The sequence below is a fragment of the Dermacentor silvarum genome, chromosome 8 (genome assembly GCF_013339745.2).
Source record: "Dermacentor silvarum isolate Dsil-2018 chromosome 8, BIME_Dsil_1.4, whole genome shotgun sequence".
NCBI classification, from domain to species: domain Eukaryota; kingdom Metazoa; phylum Arthropoda; class Arachnida; order Ixodida; family Ixodidae; genus Dermacentor; species Dermacentor silvarum.
In genome coordinates, this window is record NC_051161.1 from 27,355,752 (window position 1) to 27,372,389 (window position 16,638).

At 46.1% G+C, this 16,638-nt stretch overlaps 1 protein-coding gene across 3 annotated transcripts in view; it reads right to left on the reverse strand.

Annotated features, from left to right (window-relative positions):
• LOC119460887 (suppressor of lurcher protein 1) overlaps positions 1-8,464 on the reverse strand; it is a 485,454-nt gene extending 476,990 nt beyond the window's left edge. For all 3 annotated transcript variants that reach the window (XM_049655114.1, XM_049655115.1, XM_037722002.2), the window contains exon 1: positions 7,613-8,464. The gene's annotated coding sequence lies outside the window, so the exon portion shown is untranslated. The remainder of the gene's footprint in view (positions 1-7,612) is intronic.
• Between the last annotated feature and the right edge of the window lie 8,174 nt (positions 8,465-16,638).

Consider the following 16,638-nt stretch of genomic DNA (forward strand, 5'->3'; position numbering starts at 1 on the left):
GTATATGTTCATGCAAGCTAGCACTAGAATACTCAGAAGGTAATTATGTTTTCAGTGCTTGTTTGGTTATTCATGTGCCCCGATATTGTATAGACTCCCTGTATGCTTACTCTTGCATCGACTCAAGTGAGTCAGCAGTATTATTTACAGGGGCGCAGCCAGGAAGGAAGGAGGGGGGGGGGGGGGGGGGGAAGGTAGGGGGAGGTTATATATACAGACATCCCCCATCCCCCCTTTGAAATTTCTGTGTACCATGAGACTTGCCATGAAACGACTGGCGACAACACTTGCTTACCCAGCACCCCTTAAGGTGAAGTGCGTGCCCACCCTCCCAGAAAAGTATTCCTTGATACTTCACTCATTACCTATAATCCATCAATCAATCAATCAATCAATCAATCAAACACGTTTATTTCACGTGTCCAGGAACAACCCTAAGGTCTGAGTGCTGGCGCACGCATACATTGAAAAACAAAATAAAAAACACTGCAGGGGAATATCATTAAAAAAATTAATGAATAAAAAGAAAAATTGTGAAAAGAAGAGAGTGCCTACAACAAATAATGTATAACTTATGAATAGTTAATTAATTGATATTTAATAAGTACATAATTGAATGAATTAATGAATAATAATAATAATAATAATAATAATAATAATAATAATAATAATAATAATAATAATAATAATAATAATAATAATAATAATAATAATAATAATATCATTGTGTCCCTTACAACATAGTCACACTGGCGACAGATTTTCGGCGGCAGGATTTATACATAAACCACGAGAACTGACACGGGGAAAAGCGAACAAAAGTAAAAACTTACAACCTGGCTCGTCAATAAAAGTTCATCCTTAAATACAAAGCATGCAATAAAGCATCAACGACACTGAGCTCTTAGCACTTGAAGACCCTTTTTGAAATGACGGCCCCTGTATGCGCCCGCGAAATGCAATGTTAGGAAGCGGTGTCCATATATACTGCAGCCAGATGCGGCTTCTAAAACGTTGCACAGTTTTTGTGTGAGTAACGGTGCAGAAAAAAAAAGAAGGATGTGTTTGAAAGCCTGACGAAGCCTGGTCATAAAGAAGTCGTTGTTTTCGACGACGTCGTCCTTTAAGGGCCATACATTCTTCTCCCTGTCGTGATGCCACAAAACTTCGGAGACCGCTTCTACCTCTTTCTTAAGGAAACGCTTCAGGCTGAATGCGCCTCTTGACACAAATATGACAATCTTTATATCCTTATACGAAGTGCCTCCTGAATTACACCCCGAGGGCCAATAGATACTCTCAAGATTCTTTTTTCTGTCTTTTTTTTTTCATTTTCGATTCTTTTTGCTCGTCGTCATTGGATAGCGAACTGCTGCTACTTTCTTAAGCCAGGGAAACAAGCTTGTTCTGATACACGGCAAAACCGCTGGACGCGTACCACGGAAATTGTAGCCGCTTATTTCGTTCCTTTCCTCCAGATTTCCTGCTTTCACCTGCTTTTTGACAAATACCGCAGGTTTTTTTCTGAGGCAAGCCTGCTTTCCTTAGACGCTCTACTTAGCCTCTCGCACTAGTGGTCACCTGGCGCTTGTCAGATTTGCACTGAGCCGCACGCAAGCAGTTTAGGGCAATCCCTCGCTTCACTTACTTATGAGTGCGCCGTGTCACACCTCGAGCTTTTCTCTTTTATTGCGATAGCAATTATATGGACACTCAAAAGCAGATTTCTGCCGTCGGCGTCGCCGTCGCCGTCGCCGTCGCTGTCGCCGTCGCCGTGAGGTTCCGTATGACGTCATTTGGAGATGAAATCGTCGCCAATGATGATAAGTGGTTCTTGAGGGAAAGGGAAAGGTTGGCGCTATCTTCTGCAGCCCTTGAGGGAGCACGGCTCAGCGCCTCGTCGCCGCGCGCCGAACGCTGTATGTGCGAGTGAAAGGGCGCGAGGGGCGCGTCTTTCACGGGGAGTGAACGCACGGCGGAGAACAAACGCGCGTTCTGCGCCGTGCTCGCTTAAGGGCTGCAGAAGTAGGCGTCTCTTTTCTCGTTTACAATCACCATGTATGTAGAGCAAACGCGCCTTCTTCATACGCGCGAGAGGCCGTGGGGGAGGGAAGGGAGGCGACGTTTAGCTGCGGCACCAAGTGCCTATTTATATCAGAGGCTCCGGCAACAGTCACCAACGCCGCACGCATTTTGAGCTAACGCGGGCAAAACGCCGATGGCGTCGACAACAGTTCTGCGTGTTGCCGATGCTGCTGCATGTCCAAGTTTATACAGCTGATAAAGCTAATATCATTACTCCGTAAAGCTCTCTACAAGTTTGCTATCGCAATTGATGCTTCGCCTTTCAGGTGAAACTGCGACATTTTATTGCGATAGCAATTATATGGACACTCCAAAGCAGATTTCTGCCGTCGGCGTCGCCGTCGCCGTCGCCGTGAGGTTCCGTATGACGTCAATGGAGATGAAATCGTCGCCGCGCGCCGCCGAACGCTGTATGTGCGAGTGAAAGGGCGCGAGGGACGCGCGCTTTCACGGGGAGTGAACGCACGGCGGAGAACAAACGCGCGTTCTGTGCCGTGCTCCCTTAAGGGCTGCAGAAGTAGGCGTCTCTTTCCTCCTTTACAATCACCATATATGTAGAGCAAACGCGCCTTCTTCTGACGCACGAATAGCCGTGGGGGGGGGGGGGGGGGGGGGGGGGCAGGGAAGGGAGGCGACGTTTAGCTGCGGCACCAAGTGCCTATTTATATCAGAGGCTCCGGCAACAGTCACCAACGCCGCACGCATTTTGTACAAACGCGGGCAAAACGCCGACGGCGTCGACAACAGTGCTGTGTGTTGCCGGTGCTGCTGCATGTCCAAGTTTGTACAGCGGATAAAACTACTATCCTTACTCTGTATAGCTCTCTACTAAGTTGCTATCGCAATTGATGCTTCGCCTTTCGGGTGAAACTGCGACAACTTTTTTTTTTTTTCATATGTAATTAAAGGAGTCGTTGGCGACTTCCTTGGCGCCGGCTACGTCCCTTCGTATGGGAATCAACAGTAAAAGAACAAAAAGGTCTGATAAGGCTGGAGAGAGTTAAATATCACGAACGTTTATGCTCCATCTCACAAGCTGTTGTCAGCAGCGCCAAAAGTACGAGGCGTACATAGGCAACATCCTTGCGCAGCGATATATAGTTCCGGCAGTAACTGGCTGATTTTTGGCTACACTAGAGAGTTTTACTTTGGTTCGCTACAAAAATCGGTACAGCTATACGTGACATGTAAGACCTTTGCGCATGCACGTCGTATACCGAGAATTACTGAGGCAGTTACCGCCGCTAACCGTAATAGCCACCCTAACCGTGATCACTAATAGAAACATGGCAGCACCCATACAGCGCCGACCACCCGCTTTGATCCGAATTCGCACTTTTTGACTGGCTCTCCGCCCTGTCAGCAAGAAACAAGGTGCAAGATTCGTCATCGCTAAGCTCATCTCAAGCTGAGGTCAAATCATTAGGTATGTCTTGTCACAATTATTGAGATCGGCTGTTTGTTTTCACGCTGCTAGGACTACAGACATGGCACCGAGCCGTAAAACTGCTTCGATTTCTAGTTAGCAGATGGAGCCACAGCCTTAGCATTGGTGATGCATTGACGATGCGGAACGCTATAAAAGCCTAATCGTTAACTGCATCATTAATTTACTACCCTGCTCTAGCATGGTCGCGATGACGGCAGCGAGCGAACGCCAAGTACACGCCGAGCAGACGCTGTGGCGCATAACAAACGTATGTTTCGTTAAGAAGAAAGGTTGCACTATCAAACCACGGGTGCTACCTCTCGTGTATCTCATGCATGAACGTCAAAAAAGTGCAAGCGAAGCGCGATCGTCCCTGTCACATTTTAAGCTCGGAAAACAATTTGGCCGCGTCAAAAAGACAGGGTCAACCACTATGGGGTCAACCAAGTGCCGACGCTAAAGATAAGGTCGACGTACATGATGGGTCAAATGATTCGATGAATAAATCTTGATTACATTTCTCTTTAGGAGATAGGAAGAGAGCGGTGTTAATCAGATAGAAAATGGGGATAGTCGATATTCTGATTGACATTAAGAGAAATAAATGGAGTTGGGCAGGCCATGTAATGCGTAGGATGGATAACCGGTAGACCATTAGAATTACAGAATGGATACCATGAGAAGCGAAGCGCAATCGAGGACGGCAGAAAACTAGATGGGGTGATGAGGTTAGGAAATTTGCCGGCGCAAGTTGGAATCGGCTAGCGCAAGACAGGGGTAATTGGAGATCGCAGGGAGAGGCCTTCGTCCTGCAATGGACATAAATATAGACTGACGATGATGATGATGATGACGGTGCCATCTCTCTATTCTGTCTTCTTTGTGTCTTTTCCATGTCCATTATTACCTCGTTTCTTATCGGTATTCACTTATTCGTATAGTATTTCACGTGCAATTACGACAACCTTGTCTTCTTTAGCGTCTGCACTTAGGTGACATTTTCATTTTCTGGAAATGGTAACAAGATATTTAGATACCAGATGCGCCAAACCCATGTAAAGTCAGTAAAGAAGACCTTGTCTTCAAAAGCAAGCAAGCTCGAAACGGGCGGCGGAATCGAGGGGCGTGTGGGATACTCCGCACGCGCGTACAAGTTACCGCATGCACGGCAGAGCAGAAAAATATCGTGCACTCAACGAGTGCTTACGGCTAATTATACTCCTTTCTTTATTATATCCTTAGTTGCTGAATATTGCTACAGGATTTCGGCACGGAAACCGAATCTTTTTATACCATTTTCATGCCATACGACATCTACAAGTCACCTAATAACCGAGCAGTTCTCTCTGGAAGTGGTTACAAGATAGCCAGATTCCAGATACGCCAAACGCGTTTGAAGTCAGCAAAGAAGACATCGTCTTTAAAAAAACGAATTGAGTGCGCTAAGAAGCATGCCAGGCGTTTTGTCGAGTGCAAAATAAAGGGAATAAATTACCTCTCTATTAACGTGACGGGATGATAAATTGGAGCGAGCGGACGCATAAGTAACAGCAGAGCCAAGACATCTAGCTAATCGTCGGCAAAAAGCGACAGTGTAGCCCACTGTTTTTCAAAACACACGTGATTTGCGTCAATTTGAATTCAGGCGGATTAGTACTTGGAGCATTCTACGTTCAAAAAAAAAAAAAGTAGGAGTAACCCTGTTTCTTCAATTTTTATACATATCTCGGTAAAATAAATTGCCTATTCCAGTTAGAGGATAAGGGGTACAGATGCGTGGTGAAACATTCAGTTTTTTGTATGGGTTCTATACGCTGTAGCCCTGTAAGAAGCTAATCACAGTTGCAGTCAAGCGTTTATTGTGCTCGTGTATAATACACAGTGTCCCATCCAAGTGAGCTGGTAACATGTTTCATGCATCCGCCGTGTCCAACGATCGCGACAGAAAATTCAAACATAGAAAGAACGTACAGCGAACTTCTATTCGCTGTTCTTTTGCTCTTTTCCAAAGTCCGGCTAGCCTTTTTTTATTATTATTTATGTTAGATATTTGAACGAGTAGAAGGCACAATTTGTTGAGTCTATAGCCTCAAGCATGCTGCATGCGAGATCCTGAGTTGAAGACGCCCATCAATAACTACGCCCCGCCGGCCTTATATATATATATATATATATATATATATATATATATATATATATATATATATATACATCCGGTGTCTTCTTCTGCTATCCAGTCTTTCCTACGAGCATAACCTGCAATTTCCGAGCTGCTCAATGAATAGAATGCCACTTTGCCATTGCGTGCGGTGATTTCCGCCGTCTTTAAAATCGGGCTTTGACGTGAATGTGAGATCACGCGGCTGCCTTTTCAAAGCGCAGAGTGAATATTGTACTAACGAATCTCTTTTTTTCCTACCATCCATTAGTCACCCCCCTCCCCACACACACACACACACACACACACACACACAGAACACACACACATACACACACGTGCACAGAAAGGCGGCACCAATGCCGGCAGTGGAGAGGTACTGCACGTGTGTAGTACAAGTAAATGTGATCATCGAAAGTAAGAATAACAAGAAAAACGTATTTCTTCTTTCTGACGGCGTCTTCCTTTGCGCTGTAATCTCAGTGCTGAATTCTGTAAGCCTTGATGCTTTTATTGCGAAGCCTCGATGATGTGAGATTCAAATCAGTCTATTCGTCTTTTCTTTCTTTCTTTTTTGCAAGTCTGTGCAACACTTGCACAGACTCCAGTGTAGACAAGATCGCGCGGGAGGTTCAATGTTGAGATTAACAAAGAAAAAAAAAGCATTATTACACGTCAAAACCTAGCAATAATAAGGAATGCAATGACATATTACATATATTACATCATGTTATATGTAATCATGAAAGAAATATTCGCGCGTTGAACAGCAACAAAAATACTATTATTTGACTAACGTCTCGGCCGGTGGCCCGACCTTCACCGGCAGAAACGTGATTAAAATAATAGCGTTTTCATTGTTCTTGTGATTTTTGAACACAAGTTCGTTGAACTTGCGTTCGTTGTTCTTGTATACATATTATATATATATATATATATATATATATATATATATATATATATATAAAGAACGAACGGAGAACGAAAAGTGAATGGCGTTGAGGGAATGATGCAAGAATCCAGGAATGTCAAATTGCCCGGAATTCCGTGGGGAAAAACAGAACGGCTTAATGCGGCGCCCCCAAAAATGCTTCCCATCAGCACCTGTCATAAACGTTGCACGCGTCTCTCCGGCGTCCTTTATTGCGCCCTCGCTAAAGCGTTGCGCCGTCGAGGTAACAGCTTGCCCTAAGCGAAGGCGCGCCTCCCTAAAGTGCTGGGGAGACCGTATGAGGAAAATGAGCAGCGACTTCTGCTCGCCCTAGCGTTTTGCCCACGGGCGCAATTTACACGCGTGGCTGGCCCAGAGAGCAGACGGCGCGATTAGCCCAGCAGCTTTCGAGTGCATTCTCTCTGGCGTGTCCGCGCCAGTCGGGCGTATTTAGCCAAGGGAAGTCAGGTGAGGTTAACCGCGAGGAAACTAAACTTTCTATACTGAGCTAATGTGCGATGGATTCTGTGTGCGGAAGTGTAACAGTGCATTTGCGTTCTCCATTCCACGCGGGCGTATGTGCCAGGTTTGTCTGGTGGAGAGGGTGTAGGTTTGATATATAGCGTCCCATCGATTATAGATAAGGGGCACAATGTCGTGACAGTCGCTCTGCGTAAGTGGCCGTCATTAATGAGCAAGCATAGCGCACAAAATTGGATGCGAAACCGACCAGTAGAATGACATTAGGCGGCGATTGGAACCACCTTTTCACCGCTATACAGTTCCAATGGCAGTCTGTCCGGGAGTCGAGTCTTGGTGCAAGTTTATATGTCGAAACCTAGCACTACAAACACTCGTGTATCCGCATCAGATTATGCTTAGCTGTCACGAGCACACCGATGAAGCCAAGCGTGAGTAGGTACCAATACAGAGCATGCTTTCCAACGCCATGTTAATAATAACCGTCACTGCCTATTTATACAACACAAGCAACGATTCGCTTACTTACTTGGAGGCGAACCAGTAAGCTTTCGGTATTTGGTCTAATCCAGTCTTGTCGCGTAAAGCCAAGAAGCTTTTCTTCACCGCACCACAGACCAACTATGCGACTTGCGTGTTGTCTTTCAAATGGTGTATGCACGAAACAGCCGAGGACGCTCACGATGGCATATACAACGAACCGCTGTTCCACGACGTTCAAGAATTTCACGCACGAAGTTGGCGAGAGAGCGCTTCACTGGAGGTGCGTTGCCACAGTACGACACCAACAGGCACTCGCCGCCCAGAAAGCGCGCACTTCCGAAGGGCGCTAGATTGACGAACGATCAGATACTGCGAAGCGAACGAGAGGAGAGCACGCTACCGGTCGCCGGTCGCGCAGGATGACTTGCCGTTCTCAGCGAAGATCGCGGCGCTTCATTGTGACGGGGTCACGCTGCCCTGTCAGTCAACAAACACTAGGCGATAGCCAGACGCTGCCGTTACACACCTCCCACTATTGCCCTTGCCGAAGAAAGCGTTCTTTGCGGATACGAGTTATCCGCTGTCTCACAGAAATACTCAGGTGCATTCGGTCATTGTTGGAGGTCGGGGCTCGGGCGAACTACACGGAGGATGTAGAGGTTGCGGCCTCCCTGCTTAAGCACGCGGATCGAAGTCTTTCCGATAGAGTGCCGGACCTCTTCGGCACCAACCGCGTGACGAAATGGTACTTGGTTTCTTCACAGGACAGATGATCAGCAAGGGCGTGGCGACGCGCACGGCATCACGTGGTTGACTCGGGCCATCGTGTCATCGAGCGTGGACGTGCCGGTGTTGCCCTCACTTCGAGCGTCATCGCTAGCGCGGCACGCCGGCGCAATCCGCCGCGTCTCGTCTGCGCCGGGATCGTGTTAGCCAAGCGCTGGCGAGCGCTTGGACGCCCGCTGTACCGAGCGCCATCTGTGCGAACGTTCGAGAACATAAAACGCATTTCTCCGTTGATCCTCTGCTCCGTGGTTGCCCAATCTCGGAGTCAATATATTTCTGATCCGCTTTCTCTTTTTTGCTGACGTAATACACAGGCAGAAGTACACAAGACTCAAGCCACATCTACGTTACACTTTTGAGCCAGAAAAGGCAAATATGATTTCCGCATCACATCTTTAGTCGAAAAAGAAGTATATATGCCATTTCTATTTTGTCACGACAGAACAATTATTAAAGGCTCCTTCTCTCGAATGCGCTACCCTGGCTTCGATTTTCGCTGTTCGTGCACTTCTAACCAAAAATATATATTTTTTTTAATTTTTACGAAAATACCTTAAGCAAGTATATACATAGCAGCTTCTGCAGAGGCGATTTCATTTATATTCTTTGTTTACTTTTTTTCTCTATGTACGTCTCTTCGGGAGATAGGTCAATGTTCTGGCGCCCTTTCATCCGCGATGCAGGTCACACTGACATCGCTCACTGGAAGGGCGAGGCTATATACCCGATATTTTTTTTTCGCTGCTCTTTCTGTGGTGTCATTGTCGTCTTCATGTTGCCGTGGCACTTTTCACGGATGCCATCGCTCCCCCTTCGTGTGTATCGATGTGTCAGTGTGCGCTTATTCCCACGCAGTCTGCGTAGTTGTCTGTGGGTTCTTTCATCTGTTTGTTCTGTTGTGACCACTATAAAAAAAAGAGGACGTTTTGAACATGACGCCAGCAATTCTTCAAAGAGAGAGAGAGAGATAGATATGCGAAAGACAGGAAGGTTAACCGGAAGGTAGATATCCAGTTTTCTACCGTGCACTGGAGAGGGGGAAAGGGGAGAGAGAAAGATAAAGAGCTGAAATAAACAAAGTAACTGAAACCTATTTGAATATATGTAAGGTGTACAAGTAGAAATCTAATACACAAATATAACCATGTCACATTAAAAATCCGGCCCTTATTCTTCAAGATACTTAAGAAAAAGAAAGCTACAGCCAAGGAGAATCATACACTTTCCAGCTAATGTGCAAGTAAGTTCAGATGATAGGCAGCATTAGGTTGACAAGAAAGCTTGCAGAGTGGGCTGTAGATCACACATAAGATATGTAGTGTAATTCACATCGTAAGTTTCTTTTTCACACTTCATAAGCGGAAAAGTTCATCGAATATATTCGCTTTATGACTTGACCAGTCGAAATTCTTTTGTTGATCTCAAACAAACACAGAAACTTTCCTCCAGCAGCAATGTCGGCGACGTATCCTTAAAATCCTTCCGGCAATTCAGGTTCGCTGTTAAAGTTCAAAAGCCTAAGCTTTCACAATTTTGTTTAATGCTGCGGCTAATACAGTGTTATTGCAGGAATGCGAACGGGCATACAAAAGCCACAAAGAATTGAATCGTTAGTCTCGATATTATACGCTTGAACTCGGCTATATTGTGTGCGATATTTATCTTTACGTACTTGTAAACTTCCTTCGGGTGCCTTGTGCATTTAATTCACAGCCTTGCTTGAATCATGAACTAGAAGCTGGCAACAAAATGAGCCTCCTATCAGACGTACTAAACTGTACTCGTTCAAACGCAGGGCGCAACAGGACCAGACGAGACAAGGTATTACAGTCAAATACATGATATTAGCTTCGTCCCGATTAAGCCGTATCTTCGAGAGGGCAACATACTATACAGATTTAACGCTTCCAGTCAGGTTCCACGCTTATTAAGATTTGGCGCTGCCACACCCATCTTCCAGAAATTAAATTCTTCAACGGGACAGGAACGTCGTCAATACTGGGTGTTCATATATATGAAACGACGCTGGATGGTACTTTAAAGGCGACGCGACGTTCTACTTGGCTTTCTCTTCGTTTCTGTGTTGTCACGTCTTCTGCGCCCCAAACCACAAATATGTCGTTCTTTTCTTACTTTTTTTTTTCTTCCTTATCCGCTAAGCGATGCTTTCTTTGCTCCTGCCTTGAGTTTTTGCAGTCTGTCTTCCCTGATAATATTGTACTGACAATTTATTTCTTAGCATTTCTCCTTTACTCCTTATTTCCCAGGAAGTGTTCCCATGCGAAAGCGCTGCTAATAATGAATCGGCTCTCATCTCGTTCCTTCTCGTGGATCAACTTTTTTGTCGGCAAAATTCCTTCTCAACCTCCCCAGCCTTTCCTTTTTTTTTTTCTTTCCGCAGAAAACAAGTTCTTTTGATCCTGCTCGGCGGCCTTCTCTTCGAGGCAGCCTTTTATTTTTTGTTCTCTCTCTCTCTTTCCACCACTTAATTCGAGTGCAGTCGTGGCAACTAAAGCAACAATAAGTCTAAATCGCAAAAGAAACCGTCGCGATTTCCCTTAGACCTCATGCTGCTTGGGCAGCAGCTTTTGAGTTTTTGGTTGCAGGTTCTTTCTTCCAAACCTGTCTTGAACTCGCCCTAATACCTGCTAGGCTTCACCAGAGTCCTTCAATGCTTTTGAAGGACTCTGGCTTCACTAAGACAGTTTTGTGGAAGATGTATCTGTATGCAGCTCTTTAGCTATAGAACATCAAGCGTTGTGTAACTAAAGGCCTAGAGAGCCAAAACGCCATACAGCAATAGGGTGATAAAGCAAGATAGAAAGAGATAAAAGGAACGCAGGGTTGGCTACCCTACGCTGGGACAAAGAGAGAAGGGGAATATAAAGTAGGGAGAGAAAAATGAGGGTGAGGGGGGGCACAGACAGGCTACGAAGCTATATCGCCACAGCGGCATAGAACAGCAAAGCATTTAGAGCCATCGAAATTTAAAGCTATCGAAACTCTAAAGCCATTGACGTAATTCCTCTCGCGGCACATGGTAATAGCGAATTGCCTCTACACATCTGGAAGGATAGCATAATGGAAAAAAAAACTGCAGAAAAAGCACCTACTGAGGTTCTGTTTCTCCTAGTTGTCTTATTTCGCTAAGTTACATCAACGTTCACGAATGGCCTGGTACGAAGTGTACCTGTACCAGGTAGAGCAAACTTCAGCCACATCGAAGAGTCAAGTTCTAAAGAATTCACCGACGATTACGATACTCCCTAACGCAAATTTTCAGCGCAGCTGTCTAGGTGTTTTGATTTCGGAATATATTATTACGATATCATCGAGAGAAGCTCTAAAGACGAGCCGCCGCGAGAACGATGATGAAGTGTGTCTGGACTCTTGGCGCGAGCGAGTGTCGGCATGGCTGTCTGGCTCCAGTGTAAATAGCCTGTAAATAGCCTCTTTCGACTGTGTCTTTCCACACGTGACATTCTGGTGGAGGTACTGGGTAGCCGCGTGATGTGGTGTGTGATACGGCGGCTCTTAGCTGGTTCAAAGCGACGGAATTTTTTTATGATGCCGTCGATAGTCGAGACGTTGCCGAAAACAAGCAAATTAAAAGCGTCGTCGGCGATGCCTTTTAGCAAATGTGCCACTTTATGTGCTTCAGACATAGTATCGTCAGCTTTGCGGCATAGAGCCAAGACGTCGAGGGTGTATGTAACGTACTTGCTCTGTATGTCTGAACTCGAGACGCAAGAGCCTTTCTGCCGGCAAGCTTGCGCCCAAAGGGGTCTCTGAACAGTTCCCGTAGCTTTTCTTTGAAACTGTCCCAACTGTTTATCTCGTCGCCATGCGTTTGGAGCCACACGCGTGGGGTGCCGCCGAGATAAAAGATGACATTGGCGAGCATAATCGTTGGGTCCCACCTGTTATTAGCACTGGCGCGTTCATAGAGCTTGATCCATTCGTCAACGTCCTGTCCCTCCAGGCCAGAGAACACACCAGGGTCGCCATGTTGGGCAACCCTGACGATTGGAGCAGTCGGACGAGCCGACTGTGTCTTTCCGCACGTGACAGTATAGTGGCAAAGAATTTTATTCTGAACGACATGGTCCGCTTGGCGGCGGCGCTGAGCCTCTGCTTGGGCAGGTCGTTCGCCAGCAGCGGCAAACGAAGAATTTCCAGCAGTTGCGTCGCTCATTGTTCAGAAAGAAATCGTGAACACGGGAACGCGTTGCTCGCTCGAAGCGCATTCTCTAGCAGCGGCGGCGCAGGGGAAGTAGCGCATGCGCAGTGGGTTTAAAGCCCACGCCAGCGCTCTGTTTCCGCGCTCGCCGCATGCCTGGTCGCCGCCGGCACTCCGCTTTCCACCTCACCCTTTTACCATACTCTCCCCCTCCGCCTTCCTCCTCACGCTCTCTTGGCGCTCATTGTCTTTCACCGTCGCTGATTTCCGCTTTCGCTCTTTCATCCTCTGCTCGTTCGCTCGGTTACGCCGAGGACGCCGAGAGACGCCGACGCGCGCTAAAATTAAAGTGTCTCGTGGCAGTGATCGTATGTGCTGCGTGTAGGTCATTCGCCGATCTGTTTTCTTTTTTCTTTCCCATTGCGTTTTCTTTCATTTTACCTAATCACTATAATGGTACATTCAGCGACTGGGCTCGAAAGGGAACCTTTCTTATTAATGAAAGGCGGTTTACATTTGGTGCGTGGTCTCTCAATACGTTGTTGCCTCTGTCTTTGTACTTTCCTTTTTTTTCAGCACTTCTCTGTTCCCTTCACTATCAGCGAGTAAGCAAAATTCCCGAAGCTCTTCGCATACCCCTCGTAGTTGTGCGGCCGTCATTGGTTTGCTGGTTAATATTAGACAGTAAGCGACCCTGTAGCCTTTCACAAACAGCTGTCACTTGCGTACACGTTCGGTCCACGCTTAACATGCCACCGGCTCTACGCTCAATAGTTCTGCAACGTTTTAAACGAGACAGCAGAAGAGTGCGCGAATCTAAACACACGCCCTCAAAGGACAGGCGTACATAGCTGGACTGCACAGTATGCGCTAGAGTGGTTAGGACGGTTGCCGACCGCCTCCGATTGGATGAGCTAGCCTAGTGAGTCCAACGCCGGGATCCCGTGCTTCGGCTTGCGCTTCGCCTCTTTGATCAAACGCTTCTCTGCGCTCGCGGCTTTCAGAATCGAGGCCAGACAAACAGGGTACTCGAGTGTGACTTGCAGTGGCAATATCCCTCCACGTGGCGACGATTGAGAGACATACTTCACGGCCAGCAATCCAAATTTAGGCAATGGCAACCTCGGCCCTCTTATATAAATGCGACACATTTCAGAAAGAGAACGAAAGAGGCAGATATGTCTTTGATTGAACCTCAGGGAGCTAGCCAAGCTCTTTACAGGCATGCTACTTCAGATGTAAGGTGAAGCATGAAAGGACGCACGAAGCGTACTCTTGAGGCAAACATTAGGAACACTGCGTTTAAAAGAGTCGGCGGTAGTGGTGAGTTGCTTGGCGCACGATTGAGATTTTTTTCTGCGAAATAAAATGATTTGCCAAGCTCCTTCCGAAACAAAGATCGTCTGTGATACGCAGATCAGATGCGTAAAAATTTATATAGTAGCCGTATTTGTAACGATAAGATAACACATGTATCTGAGGAGGTTGCTTCTTGACAACGCAGATTTCAGTCAGCTTACATGCGTGTAAAACCAGCAAGAATTACGGAGTGGGTTCTCAGAATGCAGTTAGATCATACTACAAAGAACAAAAAGAAAGAAAAAGAAAAAGCTCGTCGTTTTACGGTGGCGATTTTCTTGCTTTGGCTAGACAATGCGCAAACAAATCCCATGAGGCGGGTATTTCACAATATAACGAATCAATTTCTGCTACCTGGCAGGATTTGATAACTCTGTCTCTTTTTTTTTATAAAACACCTGCTTCCGCCGAAGACATACAACATCAGGTGTACTAATCACTTGACAAAAAACAACGAGAGTACTTTGTTGGTGTGTTGCGAAATTCCCCCCCCCCCCCTTTGCATATTCGTAAGAATTGTACGGAAGACAAGAATGAATAAATTAAGACAACACGGAAAAGAGCGGTGTAAAATTACATTATTGTGGAGGCGCGGAGGCGCCCGGTTTCTATGCAGCAGAGATTATTAGATCTTCGCAAATTTTGCGTTCTCGGGCATTATACATTCAGCGACTGGGCTCGAAAGGGAAAGTGGGTTTACATTTGGTGCATGGTTTACTTTGGTGTATGCCGTTCCGCATGGCCATTTTTCTAATGCCGTCTAGATGGCGTGAAGCCTCTCCAAGTACAACACTCGACGTACTTAAACATTTAAACGCTGGGGCACTTCCTTTTCATTCTATTCTCCAGCATTAGGAGCTTGTTTGTGCCATAAGAGAAAGCGACAGATAAATGAGATGCGAAAAGCAGGGAGGTTAACCAGAAGATAGACATAAAGTTTGCTACCCTGCACTGTGGAATGGCTAAGGGGAGACAGAAAGATGATGAACACACGCAAAGAAAGAGAGAGAGATGCAAAAAAATTGCACACATGTTAGCAAGCGCGCTTTTCGCATTCAACAAAAGCTGCGTCACTATAGCGCTACCTAAGCAGTGCGGCAACAACCTAGATTTTCAGCCATGAAAATTCGGCACGCCTTGTACACGCGATCAGTCATAACTCCTGCCTCTACTCTCACTCGCTATCTAGTAAATTTGTTTTCTTTCCCCTCCTGTAGGGTAGCCAACAGGACAAATCTCTCTGCCATGCTTTTCTCCTCTTCTGAAAGATCGATTCCTTATACAAGGCATACGCAACTTCTGGGAGGTAACAAGCCGTATACAGTTTAGGAAAGTTTCGCGCTGCAAACGCAATGCGAATTCATCGGGGGCAAATGCTTTCTAAACACGTTGCCGTAACAGTCAGCTTGCGAAATCAGCATACAGAGAGTGCCGTGAAATCTGGCGCAACGACGATTGAACGCCGCCGGTGTACATCGAAACTTTCACCCCACCTCAGAGAAGCTGCAGGGCTAAACTCGGCTAATGAAACGCGACGCCGTTCACTCGAATTACGTTGCTCACAAGGTTACCAGGGAAAAGAAACCGGGTCAGATTGGCAAAGACTCTTGCAACGGAGAAGAAACGAACTTCAGAGCCGAACTAAAGAGGATTTACGCAAACCTGCCACGTGTTCTGAGACTAAGTGTAGGCTTTATTCGGCCGCACGCTATCGGCCGTGAGGCAAGCCCAACCTGCGATTGGCACACCACGCTGAATCCGATACATATTTAATGAGTTATTTATTCATGTACCCTAAGGGCCCTTGCGGGCATTACGTAGAGGTGGGGGGGGGGGGGGGGGGGGGCTGATTTTAATACATTGGCGTTGCGTTCACAAACTAAAAATAAAAACGCACAACAAGTTCGCGTGCAACATGAACATGAAGATACAATACAATGCAATGTAATACAAAATACAATATATATATGATAGTACAAGTGTTTGAAGGAACGGTGCGACATGACAGTATACACGTTATAAAAACAAGGCATCGGAATATATAGCTAAATTACAACTCTACGTTGAATAGGTGCTTCAATGCAATAACAAATGAGTAGTGATCGCGCACAGTTACAACATCGCTTGGGAGCTTGTTCCAATAATAAATTGCAAGAAACCGGGTCAGATTTCACACGTAGTGAACATATAATGTTCACAGTGTGTGACAACCCTTATCTAATTCTTCATCTCCTAACTCTTACCTCCAATCCACCTATAGGAGAGTTGTGTCTCTGACTCCCAGCCGTTGTTGCTGTCAAATGCTTTGCCTGCTGCCCAGAACATCCTTCGTGATCGCGTAGATGAACGACAGGTGTGGTTTGTGCACCAAGTCTTTCGTGCAGGCCATATGCCTGCCTCTAAAATGGCTCGAGATGTTGCTATCTCTTTTTTCGCAAACTTGCGTGGTGCAGGAAGAGTCCGGTTTGCTACCCTGCGTGAAGCAAAGAGAAGTGCATATTAAATGAGTTGGAAGGGAGAAAGAGTATATGCGGGGACTCAGTGTGGGGACAACTTGCCCTCGCCGATTATCTCCAAATATGTTCGAGTGCGTATAGGATTGCACGCTCTGGAGATTTCTACCCTATGACGTTGTTTGTTCTTATTTTACAATATCTTTTTTTTATTATAATTGTCACTACTATGTGAAAAGGAGCCGCCGTCACCATCTAGGGTGGCAACATCTCTCATTCTTTTATATTTATTGC